Source organism: Mesoplodon bidens, assembly GCF_964165515.1.
Source record: "Mesoplodon bidens genome assembly, chromosome: 20".
Lineage (NCBI taxonomy): Eukaryota > Metazoa > Chordata > Mammalia > Artiodactyla > Ziphiidae > Mesoplodon > Mesoplodon bidens.
In genome coordinates, this window is record NC_138181.1 from 2,595,972 (window position 1) to 2,618,027 (window position 22,056).

General features: G+C 39.8%; 1 pseudogene across 1 annotated transcript in view; it reads right to left on the reverse strand.

Moving 5' to 3' along the window:
- Positions 1-7,162: 7,162 nt before the first annotated feature.
- LOC308608107 (coiled-coil domain-containing protein 150-like) overlaps positions 7,163-22,056 on the reverse strand; it is a 68,148-nt pseudogene continuing 53,254 nt past the window's right edge. Inside the window, exons 24-25 of the transcript in view lie at positions 7,887-7,997; positions 7,163-7,598 (exon numbers count right to left, since the gene is read on the reverse strand). The product of the transcript in view is annotated as a coiled-coil domain-containing protein 150-like (transcript). The remainder of the gene's footprint in view (positions 7,599-7,886; positions 7,998-22,056) is intronic.

Consider the following 22,056-nt stretch of genomic DNA (forward strand, 5'->3'; position numbering starts at 1 on the left):
AGGACAATGTATCTGGATATAAAATCCTTGGTTCGGGCTTCCCTGGTGGCACAGTGGTTGAGAGTCTGCCTGCCGATGCAGGGGACAAGGGTTCGTGCCCCGGTCTGGGAAGATCCCACATGCTGCGGAGCGGCTGGGCCTGTGAGCCATGGCTGCTGAGCCTGCGGTCTGGAGCCTGTGCTCTGAAAGGGGAGAGGCCACAACAGTGAGGCCTGTGTACCGCAAAAAAAAAAAAAAATCCTTGGTTCACACACATTCTTTGAGGGTTTTTTTAACACATTCTTAGAGTTTTAAAAAAATGCTACTTGTATTAACTTTTTATTGCTGCTACCTTAAACCCTTAAAATAATACACACTTATTATTTCATAGTTTCTCTGCATCAGGAATACAGACACAGCGAGGCTAGAGTCTCACTCGGGGTTTCATAGGCTGAAAGCAAGGTATCAGGAAGGCTCTGCTTCTCTCTGGAGGTCTAGGGAAGAATTTGCTTTGAAGCTCAACCTGGTTGTTGGCAGAATTCAGGTTTTTTCTTGGAGTTTTAGGACTGAGGTCAACATTTCCTTGCTGGTTTTCAGCCGGGGGCTGCTCTCAGCTCCTAGAGGACTCCTGCATTCTTTGCCATGTGGCCTTCTCCATCTTCAAGGCAGCAAGGGCATGTGAAATCTTGTGCTTCAAATCTCTGACTTCCCCTTCTGTAACCAGGTGGGGAAAACAGTTTTTAAAAGACTCACGTGATTAGACCAGGATACTCTTCCTTTCTTAAAGTCAATTGTAACATATAATTGAATCATGAGTAAAATCACCATTTTCACAGTCCCAGGGATGGTGTAGGCATGCATATCAGAGTGTAGGAAATCTCAGGGCCTTAGAATTCTGCCTACCACACTGCTGCACTTGTTGCTTTGCTTGGTGTGTTGGTTTTTAAATGTCTATTGCCAGTTTCTTTTGCCTTTTAAGTCATTTGATCTTTTTGCCTGTAGACTTTGATAACATTTTGTCTTTGAAATCTAATAGTTTTATTAGAATATGTCTCAAAGTTGATCAGTTTTCCCAGGGTACCCACAGCGTCCTTATAATGTAGATTCAGATATACATTTTTTTTCTATTTTTGGAAAGTGTGCTTAGGCTGTAGGTTAAAATATTACTTCTATTCTACTGTTTTTTCTTCCTCGGGGCCTCCAATAACACAATTATTATTCCTTCTTTGCCTATTTTCCATTCCATTTACATTTTCTCTGAACTTCTTTATACAATTTTCATTTTCTTGGTTGTTTTCCTGCCTTTCTTCAATGACTGTTATTTTCATCTGAATCTGTTCTCCCTTGAGCATCTTGTAACTTATTCCTCATTTCTGAGACAATTTTGTCTTTTTCTTCCATTTCTTTCCTGAGTTTAAACAACTCTCCTTTTACTTCTGATTTTTTTCCATTTCTGGTCTGTTTTTGAATTTGTTTCCCAGTGGTTTATCGTGTCCTCAAAAGTTTGTCTGAAATACATTTGTTTGGAATGTTCACTTTTCGTGTCCTCCTCCATGAATGCTTATTGGAAATTTTCCTCAGTTGAAATGTAGGGAATTTCACTTCCTGACTTTCTGCAGTAGCTCTGTATGGACTTAACTTTCCTCTTGTTCACAGGTATGGTATTTTATGCTTGTCTTTTTTCTTACTGGCCCTAAAATTCTCCTTTTTTCTCTTTCCCCTTAACACTTTCGAAAGAGGGCTTCTCCCTTTTGCCTTTATTACTCCTCCAGAATCTATGCATTTTGATGACTGCCCCCTTAAATCATGCCTGTACCTTTTAAATCATGTATGTACTTTGAAGTCCCTTTCCTGTAGTTCATGCTCTGATCTGCCTGCACACTTTTTAGTATTTCCAGATTTAGGGTGCATTTAGTCTTTGTGGTGGCAGTTCCAGATCAACCTTAGACTCCTTCCCTAGTTTCCTTTTTCTGTCTTCACTGCAGTTATTTTGGTCTACCTTTGTCTGCCACAGAGCCTTTTATTGAGGGAGGTGGGGCAGAAGTGTGAGAGAGCCATGCATGGGGATTTGGTGATTTTTTTCTCCTCATTTTACTTAATTATTTTGAAGATTTGACATTATCTGCCTTCGAGTTATATATAGTATGGTTTTGTGTAGAATTTACTTTTTCTTTCTTGTTTCATGTTGCTTGTGAAGGGAATATTAGGAGGCAGACAGCTAAGTAGCTGCCATGTCTTTAATTACCTGAAAGCCCCTATACATAGGTTACTAACAAAATAGTTTTAAAAGCTTCAGGAAGAACTTGACAGCTTGTGGCTATCCATTAGTGCTCTGGAGGAAAACGAGTGTCAGTATGAGGACCCTATCTGCTACTCAGAGCTTTCTGGCTGCAGTGTAAATGAAGTTCACTAGTGACCTTGGTGTATTTTCTCCACTTACAAACTTTTGACATCTATGGTTTTGATCTGGTCCACCTCCATTTCCCCTTTCTTCTGGAAATATCACTTAGATTTCCTTTGGGGACCACCCTCAGTTTCAGAGATGGACACATCTCACATAGAGACCTAACCAGTCAGTATACAATTCATCTTTTAAGTCACAGTGATTGTTTGAGGGTGGCATTGAACCAATCCTTCCAATGAGACTCAATCCTGATCTCTTATTAAAACTATATAAAAGAAAAACACTCTGCTGGGGTTGGTAATCAGGAAATATTCCAGTCTGTTTTAGTCTTCTATATATTGTTCATCGTTTCTGACCATTTAGAAAAGGGATTACATTAGCAAATGGTTTACAGAATCCCTATTGCCCACGGAAATCCAAGGTGGAGAAAATATTATAGTGTGGTGCCACCATAGAGCCATCTCACTCAATGAAGTGAGAGATCACCAGAGATAAAAGCCCAGAATAAACACTCTTGAGAAGAGAGATGTCAAATATTATCAAATAGTCAAATTTCTTAGAAAATCTCCTCTTTTTTCCGAAAGTATTCTGGGGTAGACCCCAAAGCTGAAGTAAAGGAGGACTAGTCCTCCCTTTTTTTTAACAGGCTCAAATATAAACTAGGGAACTTATTAAGAAAAAAATTGAAATGTGAAACTATTTTTAGAAAATATATAATATGTGGTCAGAAGTTTTTAGAGAGGCTTAGAGAGTAAACAAGCTATGGCTCTCTAGATAAAAATTGACCCCTGAGATAAAAACTAGACCAAAAGGTCTTCTGTTAAGAATTGGAAGCCTGTAGGTAAAGAAGCCAGGAGAATAGTGCAAGTGAAAGGAGCACTGAAATAATAATTGTTCAATTCTGGCTAAGAAGCTGAAGGACAATCCAAAATCTGTCTAATCATGGCCACTCTGAGGGAGACCTGAGTCCACAACAGTTCCTCGTCCTTCCTCTAAACTCCCAAGTGGAACAATATGGCATTCTTGTTGATATTAGTGTTCTCTATCCTTAATCCTGCTACTCTGGAACATCAGATCCTCAGAGGAGTTTTGAGGGTGTCTAAAAAGCAAAATGACTTACAGTGAGAGAGAGAGAAAGAATTTTGTCTTAATGTAAAAATGACTGACAGGATAAAAGATGATGAAGAATTTGAAAATGTAATCATAGAAGCTTGAGAAGAAATAACCTTTATTTGATTTGGTCTACTAGAACCACTCTGAAAACTGAGAATTTACAACAGCTCTAAGTCTCAACCCATATCTGATACTTTGGGATCTCTGTTGGAGAAATATTCCTTTATTCTTTGTGGCACTTACAGATTTAATAGGCAGGATCTACTTCCAGAGAAAATATACTGCAGCCCTTTCATATTATCAGATTATAGCTGATGTGACATTAGATTACCTACACTAGCCTAAAGAAATGACTCAAGGAATTACCAAAGATACTTACATGTGGAATCCCCCCAAAAAATGTCAAACTCATAGAAATAGAGATTAGAAAAGTGATTTCCAGGGGCTGGGAGGTAGAGGAAATAGGAAGCAGTTGGGAAAACGGTACAAACTTCCAGTTATAAGATAATGTATAACATGATGATTGTGGTTGAAAATACTGTCTTGTATAACTAAAATTTACTAACAGAGTAGAAATTAAGTGCTGTCACCAAATTTTTTAAAAAAAAGATGTGAGGTGATGGATGTGTTAATTAGCAAGATGAGAAGAATCTTTCACAGTGAATATCAAATTATTAAAATGTATACTTTAAATATCTTATAATTTAATGTCAGTTATACCTCAATAAAGCTGACCAAAAAATTACCAAAGAAATAGCTATGGTCTCAGAATCCCCAAGGGTAAAAGACAGACAGGCTAACTGGAACAAAGTCAATTAGAGTTCAGATGGATTCTTCCTAGATTTTCATAAATCTCTTTTTGTACTGACGTGAAAAGGTTAGGCCATGCTCTAGGGGTGTTAAAAACATGGCACTGCCTGTCCCTTAAATCAGTAGAAGCCGTGGCTTAGTCTCCTTGCTTCAGAACAATTACAGTCTTCAAGAAATTAGTCAAAGCATCTTCAGATCTTGTGTTAGGCTCACCTTTAAATCCGATGTTACCACAGGCAGTAAATCTCTATTGCTAAAGGAAATCACTCATCATTTTTCTACTAGTTAAATAAATAATTATAAACTATTTACACTTTCTTTTTCTCATATTACCATCTACTGGTATAATATTCTTTGAATATACAGAATAGTTACAATAATTGTTTTAATGTCCTTTTCTGTCAACTCTAATGTTTGTGTTAGTTCTGGGTCAATTTTGATTTTCTCATTATGGGCCCTATTTTCCTGTTTCTTTGCATGCCTGATAATTTTGCCAGAAATCGTGATTCTACCTTGATGGGTACCATATTTTTTTGTATCCTTCTAAATATTCTTAAGCTCTGTTTTGGAACACAGTTACTTGGAAATGGGTCATTTGCGGCCATGCTGTTAAGATGTGTTAGGAGAAGAGCTATGTGGACTCCAGGGCTCACTATTCACTACTACTGAGGCCAGGCTCTGTTGTATACTACCCAGTGCCCGTAAATCACAAGGTTTCCAATTCTGGCTGGTGAGAACTGGTACTGCACACTTGTGTGTGTGTGCACGTATGTGTGCGTGCATGTGCATGCTGGGCACTGTCACTTCTAACCCTTTTGGATGGCCTTTTCTCCAGCCTTAGGTAGATTCCTCAAAGGCATGTGCTGCTCAGTACTCAGCTCAGTACTCAGAGAGGACCGTGTGGGCGTCTCTGATGTGCTCCCTCTGTGCGGCTCTCTCCTCTCCCGTCCTCTGTCCTGGAACGCTTGCAGCCTGTGTCTCCCTGGACTCTCAATTCTCATTCCTTAACCCAGGGAAACCATCCTGATTTCCACTCCTTGCATCACAGCCTGAACTCCCTCAAGGCTGTAAGTCGAGGCAACAATAGGGCTCACCTCACTTGTTCCCTTTCTTTCAGGGATGAGAGTGCTTTGTTGCTTGATGTCCAGTCTCTTAAAAACCATTGTTTCATATTTTGTCTGTTTTTTTTCTGTTATTTCAAATGAAAGTAGAGGGTCACAATAGAAGCTAGTATATATGACAGACACTCTAAACGTACTATAGAAACACTTCTAAAGTATCATAGAAATGCTTTAACAAATCATCACACTATATAGGCTGTTTTAACTATAATCTTGACTAGAAATGATCACCAGTCTAACTCTATAATTCTCCTCTTGTTCCGGATGAGGATATTAATATTCTTGGCATGTGACTGTCACGACAACACTCATTTGCAACCCATTAAGATTGATCATCTCTCCTGTGCAATTGGGATCTTTGTTCCTATGCATAATTCAGGACAAAGGTTTTCAGTGCCACCCCAGGACCAAGGCTAATTGTTCTCTGGGGCTCTTAGTTAGGCTGTTTCAAGATTCTGACTCCCCAATACCATCAAATTGACAATACCTCCTTACCTCCAAAGGGATAAATACTATAGGAGTTAGACAACTTAAAGAGGCTTTTACCAGCCTGCCAATCAGTGAGTCCCTCACTCTTGAAAGTCAGACACAGAAATGGATGCCCTCCAGGAAACTTGCCTCTGAATGTCAATTAATCAACAATAGTCTCACTCAAGTACTACACATCTGCAGATGATGTCAACCCACTTAAACCTCTGAAACTCTTCAAGTGCTTGAACTCCATGCTTCCTCAAAACCCTATATAAGTTCAGTAGTTTGCTCTGATCAGGGAGGCCACTGTCTAACTTCTCTCTCCCCTACCACAGTAAGCAATAAATTCAGCTGTGTTTTTTAATTTTTTAGTATTTTGTTCTATTTTATTTATTTATTTATTTTGGGCTGCATTGGGTATTCGTTGCTGCGTGTGGCTTTCTCTAGTTGCAGAGAGCAGGCACTACTCTTTGTTGCAGTGTGTGGGCTTCTCATTGTGGTGGCTTCTCTTGTTGCGGAGCATGGGCTCTAGGCGCACAGGCTGCAGTAGTTGCAGCATGCGGGCTCAGTAGTTGCAGCACGCAGGCCCTAGAGTGCAGGCTTCAGTAGTTGTGGCACATGGGCTTAGTTGCTCTGTGGCATGTGGGATCTTCCTGGACCAGGGATTGAACCTATGTCTCCTGCATTGGCAGGTGGATTCTTAAACACTGCACCACCAGGGAAGTCCCCAGCTGTGTGTTTTTTTTTTTATATTAGATATTGAGTAGTGGGCTCATCAACCTCTGAGTCTTATATTTGATATTCTAATTTTATAATTGCTCATTTGATTTAGGTCCTAATACTATTATCAGCAGCTACCATTACTTGAGCATCAATTAAGCCAGGTATTATGCCAGCTGTTTACATACTTTAAATCTGGATTACTTAATCTGAAATGAGAATATAAAGCTGAATTTATTGCTTACTATAGTAAGGGAGAGCTACATTGGTCAGGCATAATCTCCTGGAACAGAGTTGAATAAACTTCTTTGTAAATGTCCAAGGAACCTGCAAATACAACCTCTGAGATATCTTATATACGAATAGAGATATGGTCTTATAAAAGGTGTGCTAGTAATTACCCAGCATAGAAGGGTATATGTTTACTAGACAGTGGGAGAGTTTTTACCACTTTTCAGGTGATCGTATTTCCAGGGAGTATCTACTAGATGTTAGACTAGGACATCTCACTGAAATAAAGTATCATATCATTTAGTTGCCAAATCATCCAGTACCTCATTAAATGCATTTTGATAAAATTTACTTAAAACAATAGCCAGGTATCATGCAACAGCATCTCCTATCATACAACGCATTAATATAAATTTACTGGGTGGAAAATGGGGAAAGGGACAAAAAAGATGGGGTGGTTCTGTATTGATATCAAAGAGTTCATAAAAGGATAAACTCAGGTCCAAAATCTTCAGTCCACATCAAAGACTTCATGTCCTGATGACAGTGGAAACAGCCCAGCACTAGTTGCTGGGCTCAGGGAATCAGGGTGATGTAGATGTTCTAAGCGAAGAAGCTCCTCTGTCAAGGACACCACCTCTCTTTAGTTCAGAATGACACTTCTTGGGCACAAGCCTAAGGTTCTGTATATTCTCCCATTGATGTAGAGCAGACTGATCAGATATGCTGCTGTGCCTTTTATCTTGGTCCTATTGGAAAGAAAACACACCCCAAAACTGTTAGAAACTAACTGCAGAGCTGAGAACCTATTTTGTCTTTATGGACGTCATTTTTTTTTCAAGATAGGTGCTTCTAAACTAGACAGCTTGGGAGAGGTAGAACTTTTAAGAAAGAAATTCAGTTCATTGGTTTTCCAAACAGTAGTTTAAAGAGATCTACAGATTAGTGGAGAGTAGCTGGATGAAGAGAGAACTTGTGTAATTAGAAATCTGAGAAGGAACAAATCCAGAATTGCTTAAGACAGACAAATATTCCACCTCTTTCTGCCACCTGTCTTCCCTCTGCAATGGGTTTTTGGTCAGCTCAAGTTGTAGGCCATCGCATTTGCACTTAAACCAGCGCCAAGCTTCTTCCAGGTTAGCTGTTATCTGCACATACAAATGTTCTCATTAAAATTTACAAGAAAGGAACACTTAATCTTTTTGTGTATTAGTTCAAGAGACTCTTTTTTTTTTTTTTTTTGCGGTACACGGGCCTCTTACTGTTGTGGCCTCTCCCGTTGCAGAGTACAGGCTCGGGATGCACAGGCTCAGCGACCATGGCTCACGGGCCCAGCCACTCCATGGCGTGTGGGATCTTCCCAGACCAGGGCACGAACCTGTGTCCCCTGCATCAGCAGGCAGACTCTCAACCACTGCGCCACCAGGGAAGCCTGAGACTCTTTTTACACTGTATAATTTAAAAGCTTTATTTCCCCCCACAGTTAGCAAATGGGCTTCATATTAGTTAAACTGGAAGTTTTATTCCCATAGTTGCCAGTTCAAGAGACTTTACCTAGATATTAAAAGACTCAAATTCTAACTGCATGGTCTTTGCAACCTGTTTGCATAATACACATCCTCCTATAGATGAGAGAATAATTTCTGAATATGGAGTTAAACAATGAATGCAAACCTGATTTTCATGCATTTGTTAATATTTCCTGGATGTGAACTGAGGTGAGAGGGCTCGGGAGAAAGTTAAGATAGGAGTGAAAGTACAAGATGGCATTGAAAATTCATGTGGTAGTTCAAACCACACTTTGAGTTCTGTTCTCTAAGACTAAACACTTCTCCAAAGTCCCTGAACTGTAAAGCCTAGAATTTCCTGCTGTGCTTTATAAAGGTAATAGAATGAATTAGTAAAAACACTGGACCAGCTTAGTGTAAATGGTATTTTTTATTTCCTTTATCAAAATATTTTATACTTTAGCTCCTAAGCACAAACTTCCAAATGATCTGTTAGACTTGAAAACAGTCCCTCTAATAGTCTGCCTTTGAAGATGATCTAGAATCAGTATTCATTTACTTGACAAATATTTATTGAGTGCCTATATGTGCCTAGCACTTTTCTATGTATTTGGGATATTTTGTTATTTTGAAGGTAGAGCCAACAGGTTTTTATTATATATAAAGGTTGCTTCAAAATAGCTGCAGAACATATCCTCTAGAATAAAAAGTAAAATGACTGGTTTTCCCCCTTTGATTATTTATGTTTCATGGACAGCATTTTCATGTTTTAACTCTGAGGTCTCAGAGACTAGTGTATTTCTCTCTTGCTTGGGAGAAGGCAAGTTCGATGAGACGAGGGGCTTTTTCTGGCTTATTCACCCTATAGCTCCATCACCTAGCATGGCACCAGCCATATAATAGGTCCTTTATAAATTTGTGCTACTATGTACTTGTCCCATATTAACCAGGTCACAGTGTGAGTAGAAAATAGTGAGATAAGAAAATAGAGCTCTGCTTGTCATTTAACTTTTAGAAAGCTACAAAGCTAAAGTATTTTCCAGGTCTGTTTGTGCATCCTGACGACAGACACACTCCCATCCACGCCCAAACCAAACCCCACTTTTCTCTTTATCAGAAGTGGAGGGAAAGATGCTTGAAATGACATTCATTGTACATCATGTCTCCTCTTGTATGGTGAATGAGAATGGAGCCAACATTTATTGAAACTTACTCCAAGCCATCTATCAGAGTAACAGTGGTAGGTAATAACTTCCTATTATAGAAGTGGTAACTGATGAGTTACAGAAAGTAAATGTAACTTCCTTAAGGGCCCAGTAAGTGTCATTGTTGGCAAACTCACAAGAGACGAGTCCATATTCCTTTTAATTAATTAATTAATTAATTAAACATCTTTATTGGAGTATAATTGCTTTACAGTGGTGTGTTAGGTTCTGCTTTATAACAAAGTGAATCCGTTATACATATACATATGTCCCCATATCTCTTCCCTCTTGCATCACCCTCCCTCCCACCCTCCCTATCCCACTCCTCCAGGTGGTCACAAAGCACTGAGCTGATCTCCCTGTGCTATGCAGCTGCTTCCCACTAGCTATCTATTTTACGTTTGGTAGTGTGTATACGTCCAAGCCACTCTCTCACTTCGTCCCAGCTTACCCTTCCCCCTCCCTGTATCATCAAGTCCATTCTCTAGTAGGTCTGTGTCTTTATTCCCGTCTTGCCCTTAGGTTCTTCATGACCATTTTTGTTCATTTTTTTTTAGATTCCATATATATGTGTTAGCATATGGTATCTGATTTTCTCTTTCTGACTCACTTCACTCTTTATGACAGACTCTAGGTACATCCACCTCAGTACAATAACTCAATTTCGTTTACTTTTATGGCGAGTACTATTCCATTGTATATATGTGCCACATCTTCTTTGTCCATTCACCTGTTGATGGACACTTAGATTGCTTCCATGTCCTGGCTATTGTAAATAGAGCTGCAATGAACATTGTGGTACATGACTCTTTTTGAATTATGGTTTTCTCAGGGTATATGCCCAATAGTGGGATTGCTGGGTCATATGCTAGTTCTATTTTTAGTTTTTTAAGGAAACTCCATACTGTTGTCTATAGTGGCTGTATCAATTTACATTCCCACCAACAGTGCAAGAGGGTTTCCTTTTCTCCACACCCTCTCCAGCATTTATTGTTTGTAGATTTTTTTTTTTTTTTGCAGTACGCGGGCCTCTCACTGTTGTGGCCTCTCCCATTGCGGAGCACAGGCTCTGGATGCGCAGGCTCAGTGGCCATGGCTCACGGGCCCAGCTGCTCCGTGGTATGTGAGATCTTCCCAGACCAGGGCGTGAACCCATGTCCCCTGTATCAGCAGGTGGACTCTCAATCACTGCGCCACCAGGGAAGCCCAATTGTTTGTAGATTTTTTGATGATGGCTATTCAGACTGGTGTGAGGTGATACCTCATTGTAGTTTTGATTTGCATTTCTCTAATGATTAGTAATGTTGAACATCTTTTCATGTGTTTGTTCGCCATCTGTATCTTCTTAGGAGAAATGTCTCTTTAGATCTTCTACCATTTTTGGATTGGGTTTTCTGTTTTTTTGATATTGAGCTGCATAAGCTGCTTGTATATTTTGGAGGTTAATCCTTTGTCAGTTTCTTCATTTGCAAATATTTTCTCCCATTCTGAGGGTGGTCTTTTCATCTTGTTTGTGGTTTCCTTTGTTGTGCAAAAGATTTTAAGTTTCATTAGGTCCCATTTGTTTTTGTTTCTATTTCCATTTCTCTAGGAGGTGGGTCAAAAAGGATCTTCCTGTGATTTATGTCATAGAGTGTCCTCTAAGAGTTTGATAGTGTCTGGCCTTACATTTAGGTCTTTAATCCATTTTGAGTGTATTTTTGTGTATGGTGTGAGGGAGTGTTCTAATTTCATTCTTTTACATGTAGCTCTCCAGTTTTCCCAGCACCACTTATTGAAGAGGCTGTCTTTTATCCAATATATATTCTTGCCTCCTTTATCAAAGATAAGGTGACCATATGTGAGTGGATTTATCTCTGGGCTTCCTATCCTGTTCCATTGATCTATATTTCTGTTTTTCTGCCAGTACCATACTGTCTTGGTAACTGTAGCTTTGTAGTATAGTCTGAAGTCTGGGAGCCTGATTCCTCCAGCTCTGTCTTTCTTTCTCAAGATTGCTTTGGCTATTCAGGGTCTTTTGTGTTTCCATACAAATTGTGAAATTTGTAAGTTGCTTTGGGTAGTATAGTCATATTCACAAATGTTGATTCTTCCAATCCAAGAACATGGTATACCTCTCCATCTGTTTGTATCATCTTTAACTTCTTTCATCAGTGTCTTATAGTTTTCTGCATACAGGTCTTTTGTCTCCTTAGGTAGGTTTCTTCCTAGGTATTTTATTCTTTTTGTTGCAGTGGTAAATGGGAGTGTTTCCTTAATTTCACTTTCAGATTTTTCATCATTAGTGTATAGGAATGCAAGAGATTTCTGTGCATTAATTTTGTATCCTGCTACACTACCAAATTCATTGATTAGCTCTAGTAGTTTTCTGGTAGCATCTTTAGGATTCTGTATGTATAGTATCATGTCATCTGCAAACAGTGAAAGTTTTACATTTTTTTTCTGATTTGCATTCCCTTTATTTCTTTTTCGTCTCTGATAGCTGTGGCTAAAACTTCCAAAACTATGCTGAATAATAGTCGTAAGAGTGGGCAACCTTGTCTTCTTACTGATCTTAGAGGAAATGGTTTCAGTTTTTCCCCATTGAGGACGATATGCCTACTTCCTGGAGGGTTTTTATCATAAATGGGTTTTGAATTTTGTCAAAAGCTTTCTCTGTATCTATTGAGATGGTCATATGGTTTTTCTCCTTCAGTTTGTTAATATGTTGTATCACATTGATTGATTTGCATATATTGAAGAATCCTTGCATTCCTGGGATAAACCACACTTGATCATGGTGTATGATCCTTTTAATGTGCTGTAGGGATTCTGTTTGCTAGTATTTGGTTGAGGATTTTTGCATCTATGTTCATGAGCGATATTGGCCTGTAGTTTTCTTTCTTTGTGACATCTTTGTCTGGTTTTGATATCAGGGTGATGGTGGCCTCATAGAATGAGTTTGGGCGTGTTCCTCCCTCTGCTATATTTTGGAAGAGTTTCAGAAGGATAGGTGTTAGCTCTTCTCTAAATGTTTGATAGAATTCATCTGTGGATCCATCTGGTCCTGGGCTTTTGTTTGTTGGAAGATTTTTAATCACAGTTTCAATTTCAGTGCTTGTGATTGGTCTGTTCATATTTTCTCTTTCTTCCTGGTTCAGTCTCGGAAGGTTGTGCGTTTCTAAGAATTTGTCCATTTCTTCCAGGTTGTCCATTTTATTGGCATAGAGTTGCTTGTAGTAGTCTCTCATGATCCTTTGTATTTCTGCAGTGTCAGTTGTTACTTCTCCTTTTTCATTTCTAATTCTATTGAGTCTTGAGTCTTCTTCCTTTTTTTCTTGATGAGTCTGGCTAATGGTTTATCAATTTTGTTTATCTTCTCAAAGAACCAGCTTTTAGTTATATTGATCTTTGCTATTGTTTCCTTCATTTCTTTTTCATTTATTTCCGATCTTTATGATTTCTTTCCTTCTGCTAACTTTGTGGTTATTTTGTTCTTCCTTCTCTAATTGCTTTAGGTGTAAGGTTAAGTCGTTTATTTGAGATGTTTCTTGTTTCTTGAGGTAGGATATTTTTGCTATAAACTTCCCTCTTAGCACTGCTTCTGCTGCATCCCATAGGTTTTGTGTCATCGTTTTCATTGTCATTTGTTTCTAGGTATTTTTTTGATTTACTCTTTGATTTCTTCAGTGGTCTCTTGGTTATTTAGCTGTGTATTGTTTAGCCTCCATGTATTTGTATTTCCTACAGATTTTTTCCTGTAGTTAATTGATATCCAGTCTCATAGCATTGTGGTCAGAAAAGATACTTGATACGATTTCAATTTTCTTAAATTTCCTGAGGATTGATTTGTGACACAAGACATGATCTATTCTGAGTGTTCCGTGAGAACTTGAGAAGAAAGTATATTCTGTTGTTTTTGGATGGAATGTCCTATAAATGTCAATTAAGTCCATCTTGTTTAATGTATCATTTGAAGCTTGTGTTTCCTTATTTCTTTCCAGTTTGGATGATCTGTTCATTGGTGAAAGTGGGATGTTAAAGTCCCCTGCTGTGAATGTGTTGCTGTTGATTTCGCCTTTTATGGTTGTTAGCATTTGCCTTATGTTTTGAGGTGCTCCTATGTTGGGTGCATACTTACAATTGTTATGTCTTCTTCTTGGATTGATCCCTTGATCATTATGTAGTGTCCTTGTCTCTTGTAATAGTCTTGATTTTAAAGTCTATTTTGTCTGATATGAGAATTGGTACTCCAGCTTTCTTTTGCTTTTCATTTGCATGCAATATTTTTTCTATCCCCTCACTTTCTGTCTGTATGTGTCCCTAGGTCTGAAGTGGGTCTCTTGTAGACAGCGTATATATGGGTCTTGTTTTTGTATCCATTCAGCCAGTCTGTGTCTTTTGGTTGGAGCATTTAATCCATTTATATTTAAGGTAATTATTAATATGTATGCTACTATTACCATTTTCTTAATTGATTTGGGTTTGTTATTGTAGGTCTTTTCCTTCTCTTGTGTTTCCTGCTTAGAGAAGTTCCTTTAGCATTTGTTCTAAAGCTGGTTTGGTGGTGCTGAATTCTCTTAGCTTTTGCTTATCTGTAAAGGTTTTAATTTCTCTGTTGAATCTGAATGACATCCTTGCTGGGTAGAGTAATATTGGTTGTAGGTTTTTCCCTTTCACCACTTTAATTATGTTCTACCACTCCCTTTTGGGTTGCAGAGTTTCTGCTGAAAAAGCAGCTGTTAACCTTATGGGGATTCCCTTGTATGTTATTTGTTGCTTTTCCTTTGCTGCTTTTAACATTTTTTCCTTGTATTTAATTTTTGATAGTTTGATTAATGTGTCTCAGCATGTTTCTCTTTGGGTTTATCCTGTGTGGTACTCTCTGTGCTTCCTGGACTTGACTGACTATTTCATTTCCCATGTTAGGGAAGTTTTCAACTATAATCTCTTCAAATATTTTTTCAGTCCCTTTCTTTTTCTCTTCTTCTTCTGGGACCCGTATATTTCGAATGTTGGTGTGTTTAATGTTGTCCCAGAGGTCTCTGAGACTGCCCTCAATTCTTTTCATTCTTTTATTCTGCTCCCTGGCAGTTATTTCCACCATCTTATCTTCTAGCTCACTTATCCATTCTTTTGCCTCAGTTATTCTGCTACTGATTTCTTCTAGAGTATTTCTAATTTCAGTAACTGTTTGTTTGTTTGCTCTTTAATTCTTCTAGATCCTTGTTAAATGTTTCTTGTAATTTTTCCATACTGTTTCCGAGATTTTGGATCACCTTTACTATCATTACTCTGAATTCTTTTTCAGGTAGTTTGCCTATTTCATCTTCACTTATTTGTCTTTTAGGTTTTCACCTTCTTACTTCATCTGTAACATTTTTTTGTCATTTCTTTTTTTTTTTGATGGGTGGTGCTGTATTCCTATCTATCTTACTGGTTGTCTGGCCTGAGACGTCCAGCACTGGAGTTTGCAGGCAGCTGGATAGAGCCGGGTCTTGGTGCTGAGATGAGGACCCTCCAGGATGCCTCACTCCCATTAATATACCCTGGGGTTTGAGGTTCTCTGTTAGTGCAGCGGACTTGGAGCTCCCACCACAGGAGCTCGGGCCTGACCTCTGTCCTGGGAAACAAGATCTTGCTAGTTTTGTGGCATTGTAAAAAATAAAAAGAAAAAGGAAAAAAAGGACCAGAGCAGCACAATATCAAAGAATAAAAAAATAAAATAAAATTAGAAAGATAAAAAATATATTAGGAAATATAAAACTATAATTGAAACAACTGCAACAAGGTAAAATAAAACTGCAACAGAAAAAAAGAAAAAAAAGGGGTGGGTACAAGCCAAAAGGAGAGAACAATAACAAAGTATAAAGAATAAAATAAAATTAGAAAAATAAAAGATTAGGAAATATAAAAATATAAGAGAGTCAACAAGGTAAAACAGAACCCCGATCTAAGAGAGGGAAAAAAATGCCTTAGCTATGGGGGGGTGGAGTTTAGGCAGGGGTGGAACTTAGGCAGGGGTGAGGTTTAGGGGGGGCAGGACCTAGACTCAAGACCCCCATAGCAGGAAAAGGCCCTGGGGGTGGGGCCTAGGTGGGGTGATGTTCAAGTGTGGGGCAGGGCCTCTGCTTAGGACCTGGGTGGAAGGAAGGGAGGGCCTCTGCTGTGTGGAGTTCTGGAGTTTGGAGGTAAGGCCCTGAGTGAGGGTTTGTGGGTGGGGTTTAGGCCCAGTGCCTTGGAGAAGATCTCTGAGTGTAGAGGTGGGGCCCTGGGTGGGGGCATAGGGGCAGGCCTTGGGCTCTGCAGAGTAGGAGGGAGGATTCGAGGATTAGGCCCAGGAACCCAACAGGGAAAGCGCTGGCCCTGTTTCCTTCCATTCCTCTGTGCCCTCCCCCACTGTCTCCTCCAGGGTATCCCCCGTCACTGCAGGACCCCTAACCATGGGTTCATCACGCTGGGTATAGGAACTCCTCCCCTGCCCCAGCCACCCCTCAGGGGTGCCAGTCCAACAGGCCCAGCCTTTACTTTAGCTCCCTCAGGACCCGCACAGTTGGAAGAGGCCTCAGTGAGCAGAGGGTCAGGCCCAGGATCTCAGCAGGCTCCCAGGGGCCAAACTGGGCAGGAGAAACCTGGCCCAGGTCCATTTTGATCCTCTGCCCTCCCAGTGGTACCAAAACTTCCCCCTTCAGGCATGCAATCCCTTCCCCTACCCTAGCTGCCGGTCAGGTGGCAGTCCAGTCCCACCTCAGCTTCTACTCCCACATCACTCCCCCCCACGCCCCAGGTCCTACCTGGCTTCTGGGGGTTCCTCCCGTCCCACTAGGTGTCCGTGGTCCCCCAGGTGCCCACGTTGTGAGGAGACGCGAATTCCGCGTCCTCCTAGGGCACCGTCTTCACCTCGCCCCCCCCCATATTCCTTTCAATATACCATTCTGACAGCCATATTAGCATGTAACTTAATGGCTACAAAAGGGATAAACTGGCAGCAATGTCACTGTGATACCTTTAGCTTAAGAATCTCTTCTTTTTTGAATTTTATTTATTTATTATACAGCAGGTTCTTATTGCTTATCTATTTTATACATATTTGTGTATATATGTCAATCCCAATTCCAGGGATTTCTGGAATTTCAGAGGCTTGGACTACCAAGTTAATATTAGTCAATGTCAATCAATATTTTAGCATTCTATGATGTCTCATCAAGACACAGAATCTTAATCTAAAACTATTCTTTATAATGGAGGCTGTACTAAGGTATTGGTTCTTGCCTTTTGCACTCCTGACAACTGTGTTACTGAAGGATATTACACGGACTTGTGTTTCAGGGTCATCATGTCTGAGGAAGCTTGTCTAAGTCTTCATGTCCGTGGGTCTGGCTTACCTGTTCTGATTCCACACTAGCTTCTTTCACTTTATCCTCTGTTGCCTCTTTACATTTCTTCAGGTGTCTAACTGTTTCTTCCAATTCCTGAAAACGTGATACAAAGATTTTTTACAAACTCCCAATATACTATATATGGAAGAAAAAGCTTCAATATTGTAATAAATGAGCAACCAAATTATGAAAGTATGATGGGGTACTTTCTAAGTCCAGGTGCTACCAGACTATAGGATAAAAACTATTATTTTCAGTTTAACCTACAGTATACATTTGTGTATATGATTATAGATTTTGATTTACAGATTCTCCTGAGAAAAGATGAATAACATCTCTTTCCAGAACTGGGGAATACTTTTCATAGCAGACAATCTCCGTTGGAAGGCAAGAGCTTGATGGTCTCTTGAAGTCCCTTTTCCATAATAAAATGTGCTTTTCATGAGGTTGGGAGTAGATAAAAGTCCTGTAATGGCAACAGGTGTATCTGAGCTACGGGGAAGAACCAAGGGGTGTAAAGTTCCTGAAAGACTATGAAGTTCACAAGTCTTACTTAGTAACTAGTACTTTGCATATGTGAGCTTTAGCCGTTCTTCAAAAATGAGTATCATTTTTATTAAGTTGAACATGAAGACGAGGTGCCATAGTCAAAGCTCCAGGCTTCATTCCTAGATATGATTCTAAGGACTTAGCTAAGATGAACGACTTGTAAGTTTGTCTTCTTCTATAGAGCCTAGAAAAGCCAGGTGCCCTCATGCTGGGTTTTGCACATGGCCTTTGCTGGTAATCTCTGAGATGAATCTTAGGAACCCTTTTACCTGGCACCGATGCTCCAGCTCCCACCTCCTCTTCTGCTCTGCCTCGAGCTGCAGCTCATGCTGTTTCTTCTGAGCTGAGAGATCACGTTGGCTCTTGGCCAACAGCTGCATCTCCTGCTGTAGGTTAGTCATTTCAGATACACATCTCTGGGTACTCAGTGACTGGTAGGGCACAAAGAGGGAGACGGTTGGTGAACCTGTCCAAGTTTGGGATTTCACGTGAATGGTAAACAGAGTGTGTGGAAATCATGTACGCGTTCATAGCTCTTTTTCTGATACTGATCCTTAATTAGCTCCATTTGCCTCAATTCTGTTTCTATTTGCTGAAAGTAAAGGTGGAAATACCATCGAAAGATGATCAGTGGAAAAACTGGCTTGCTCTTTTTGCCTATAGGCTGACACAAAGTATCCCACATGAGATCCACAGTTACCAGTTCCTGCTGGGCTCTCCTTCCCATCCAGCCCCCTGACCCCGAAAGTGCAAAGTCTTGTAAAATCACTGTGGAAGAGACAGCTGGGGAGCCAGAATATGACACTGGCAGCTAACGAGAAACCAAACACTGATGCAGCAGTATCTCTGTGGGAAAAAGTGTCTACCCCCACCTCCCCCGAGGCAACCTGCCCACTTCCCAGGTGTAGCTGTAATTCCCAGAGAACACATGGTGGTGGTGGGGCTCTGAAACCATCTTCCCCAGACACCACTGCCTGTCTGGATCCTCATCAGATACTAAGGAGGAGAGGAGAGTTAGGCTTTCTCATACAACCTTCCTCTTCTCTATGTTCTGAGCATTATTTGTCTTAGGTGATAAGTGGAACTTAATTTGGGCCTTTTGATCCTTTATTTTCTCTTTGCTGCTGTTCAGTACCTTTTCCAACTCTGTAAGTGTCTGCCGCAACTCCTGGTTGGTCCGGGATACTTCCACTGATCTGAAGTTGCTGTCCTCAAGGGCTTTCTTCAGCTGTGGGATACAAAGGGAAAATTAGAACATTTTAACCTTCCATTCAGTAAGAGAAGCTTATGTTTAGCTGTGTCCCTATATTTTGTTCTCTTTGGACCTTTCTTTTAAAAAGGAGGTAAAGTGATGGGACTTCCCTGGTGGTCCAGTGGCTAAGACTCTGTGCCCCCAATGCATGGGGGCCGGGTTTGATCCCTGGTCAGGGAACTAGATCCTGTGTGCCACAACTAAAGATCCTGTGTGCTGCAACTAAGACCTGGCACAGCCAAATAAATAGATATTTAAAAAAGGAGGGTAAGTGAGGCAATAATAATAAGGGGATTTGTGGAGAAACACTCTCAGTGATTTTCATAAATTTTAACACTAAAGAACACAATTTTTCTTAGAACAGATAATGTAAATGTATGTTCGTCATTTGCTTTCTAAGAGCATGGCTTTGGAATCAGACAGAAGTTAAAATCTCAGCTTCACCACACACTAGTCAAGTAATTTCAGATAATTAACTTCCCTAAGCTTCAGGTTCATCACTGGAAAAGTATGAGAATAGCCTACTTCATAGGATTCATGTAACAGTTAGACAAGAGGAGGCAGAGAAGGAATATAGAGCCTGGCACACACTAATTGCTCAGTGCTCATTGCTGTGCTTTAAAGGTTTTTTTGTTTTTTTTGTTGTTTTTTTAAACTTAAGCTCGTCTCTTTCTGTCACTTGTGACCTCATGTATGGAGAAGTGAAAATAAATTATATGGAGTTTATGTAAATACACCTGTCAGTCATTGACTATCCTTGCATGTATTTTTATAATATTGCTTTTTTTCTATTGAGGTATAGTTGATTAATGATATTATATTAGTTTTAGGTGTATGACATAGTGATTAAAAATTTTTATAGATTATACTCCCGTTATTATAAAATACTGGCTATATTCTCTGTGCTGTACAATATATCCTTGTAGCTTATTTACATAGTAGTTTATACTTCTTATGAATATTGCTTTTGGTTTAGAAAGTTTAATAAACTTGTCTAGTGGGAAAATAACATAGTGATTACTATTCAAAACAAGACAACAGGCCCACAATGAAGTCACTTATGCTAAACCTTATGTCAAAAAACTGAGACTTAATTACAGTTTTGGCTCTCCCAGAAAAGGACTCTTAAACTAGTCAATCAGGAATGGCCTGATCAGCATTAGCTAAATAATCTGCCTGACAGACCCCTGCCATCGCTTATAGGAAGTAAGTCTGCTCTTAGTAACTAATCTACTTTTTTGCCTGGTATAACTTCCTTGTTCCTACTCCCCTCTGCCTATAAAGGTCTTTCATTTTATACAACTCCTCAGAGTGCTTTCTATTGCAATCGATTGCATACTGCCTGATTCAAATTGATTTTTGTTCAAATAAACTCTTAAATTTAGTATTCCTCAATTTATCTTTTAACATTACTTAAATCATTTTACAGAGTTCCCCCTCTTCCTCATATGCCCTTAAATGAGTACCACGTGATTTTTCGGAAGAAGAGACGGCAGCTCTCCTCCCCCTGCAATCCCCCCAACGCCCCAGGTCCTACCTGGTCTCTGGGGGTTCCTCCCGTCCCGTTAGGTGTCCGTGGCCCCCCAGGTGCCCTCGTTCTGAGGAGACGCGAATTCCGCATCCTCCTAGTGCAGCGTCTTCACCCCGCCCCCCATATTCCTTTCAATATACCATTCTGACAGCCATATTAGCATGTAACTTAATGGCTACAAAAGGGATAAACTGGCAGCAATGTCACTGTGATACCTTTAGCTTAAGAATCTCTTCTTTTTTGAATTTTATTTATTTATTATACAGCAGGTTCTTATTGCTTATCTATTTTATACATATTAGTGTATATATGTCAATCCCAATTCCAGGGATTTCTGGAATTTCAGAGGCTTGGACTACCAAGTTAATATTAGTCAATGTCAATCAATATTTTAGCATTCTATGATGTCTCATCAAGACACAGAATCTTAATCTAAAACTATTCTTTATAATGGAGGCTGTACTAAGGTATTGGTTCTTGCCTTTTGCACTCCTGACAACTGTGTTACTGAAGGATATTACACGGACTTGTGTTTCAGGGTCATCGTGTCTGAGGAAGCTTGTCTAAGTCTTCATGTCCGTGGGTCTGGCTTACCTGTTCTGATTCCACACTAGCTTCTTTCACTTTATCCTCTGTTGCCTCTTTACATTTCTTCAGGTGTCTAACTGTTTCTTCCAATTCCTGAAAACGTGATACAAAGATTTTTTACAAACTCCCAATATACTATATATGGAAGAAAAAGCTTCAATATTGTAATAAATGAGCAACCAAATTATGAAAGTATGATGGGGTACTTTCTAACTCCAGGTGCTACCAGACTATAGGATAAAAACTATTATTTTCAGTTTAACCTACAGTATACATTTGTGTATATGATTATAGATTTTGATTTACAGATTCTCCTGAGAAAAGATGATTAACATCTCTTTCCAGAACTGGGGAATACTTTTCATAGCAGACAATCTCTGTTGGAAGGCAAGAGCTTGATGGTCCCTTGAAGTCCCTTTTCCATAATAAAATGTGCTTTTCATGAGGTTGGGAGTAGATAAAAGTCCTGTAATGGCAACAGGTGTATCTGAGCTACGGGGAAGAACCAAGGGGTGTAAAGTTCCTGAAAGACTATGAAGTTCACAAGTCTTACTTAGTAACTAGTACTTTGCATATGTGAGCTTTAGCCGTTCTTCAAAAATGAGTATCATTTTTATTAAGTTGAACATGAAGACGAGGTGCCATAGTCAAAGCTCCAGGCTTCATTCCTAGATATGATTCTAAGGACTTAGCTAAGATGAACGACTTGTAAGTTTGTCTTCTTCTATAGAGCCTAGAAAAGCCAGGTGCCCTCATGCTGGGTTTTGCACGTGGCCTTTGCTGGTAATCTCTGAGATGAATCTTAGGAACCCTTTTACCTGGCACCGATGCTCCAGCTCCCACCTCCTCTTCTGCTCTGCCTCGAGCTGCAGCTCATGCTGTTTATTCTGAGCTGAGAGATCACGTTGGCTCTTGGCCAACAGCTGCATCTCCTGCTGTAGGTTAGTCATTTCAGATACACATCTCTGGGTACTCAGTGACTGGTAGGGCACAAAGAGGGAGACGGTTGGTGAGCCTGTCCAAGTTTGGGATTTCACGTGAATGGTAAACAGAGTGTGTGGAAATCATCTACCCGTTCATAGCTCTTTTTCTGATACTGATCCTTAATTAGCTCCATTTGCCTCAATTCTGTTTCTATTTGCTGAAAGTAAAGGTGGAAATACCATCGAAAGATGATCAGTGGAAAAACTGGCTTGCTCTTTTTGCCTATAGGCTG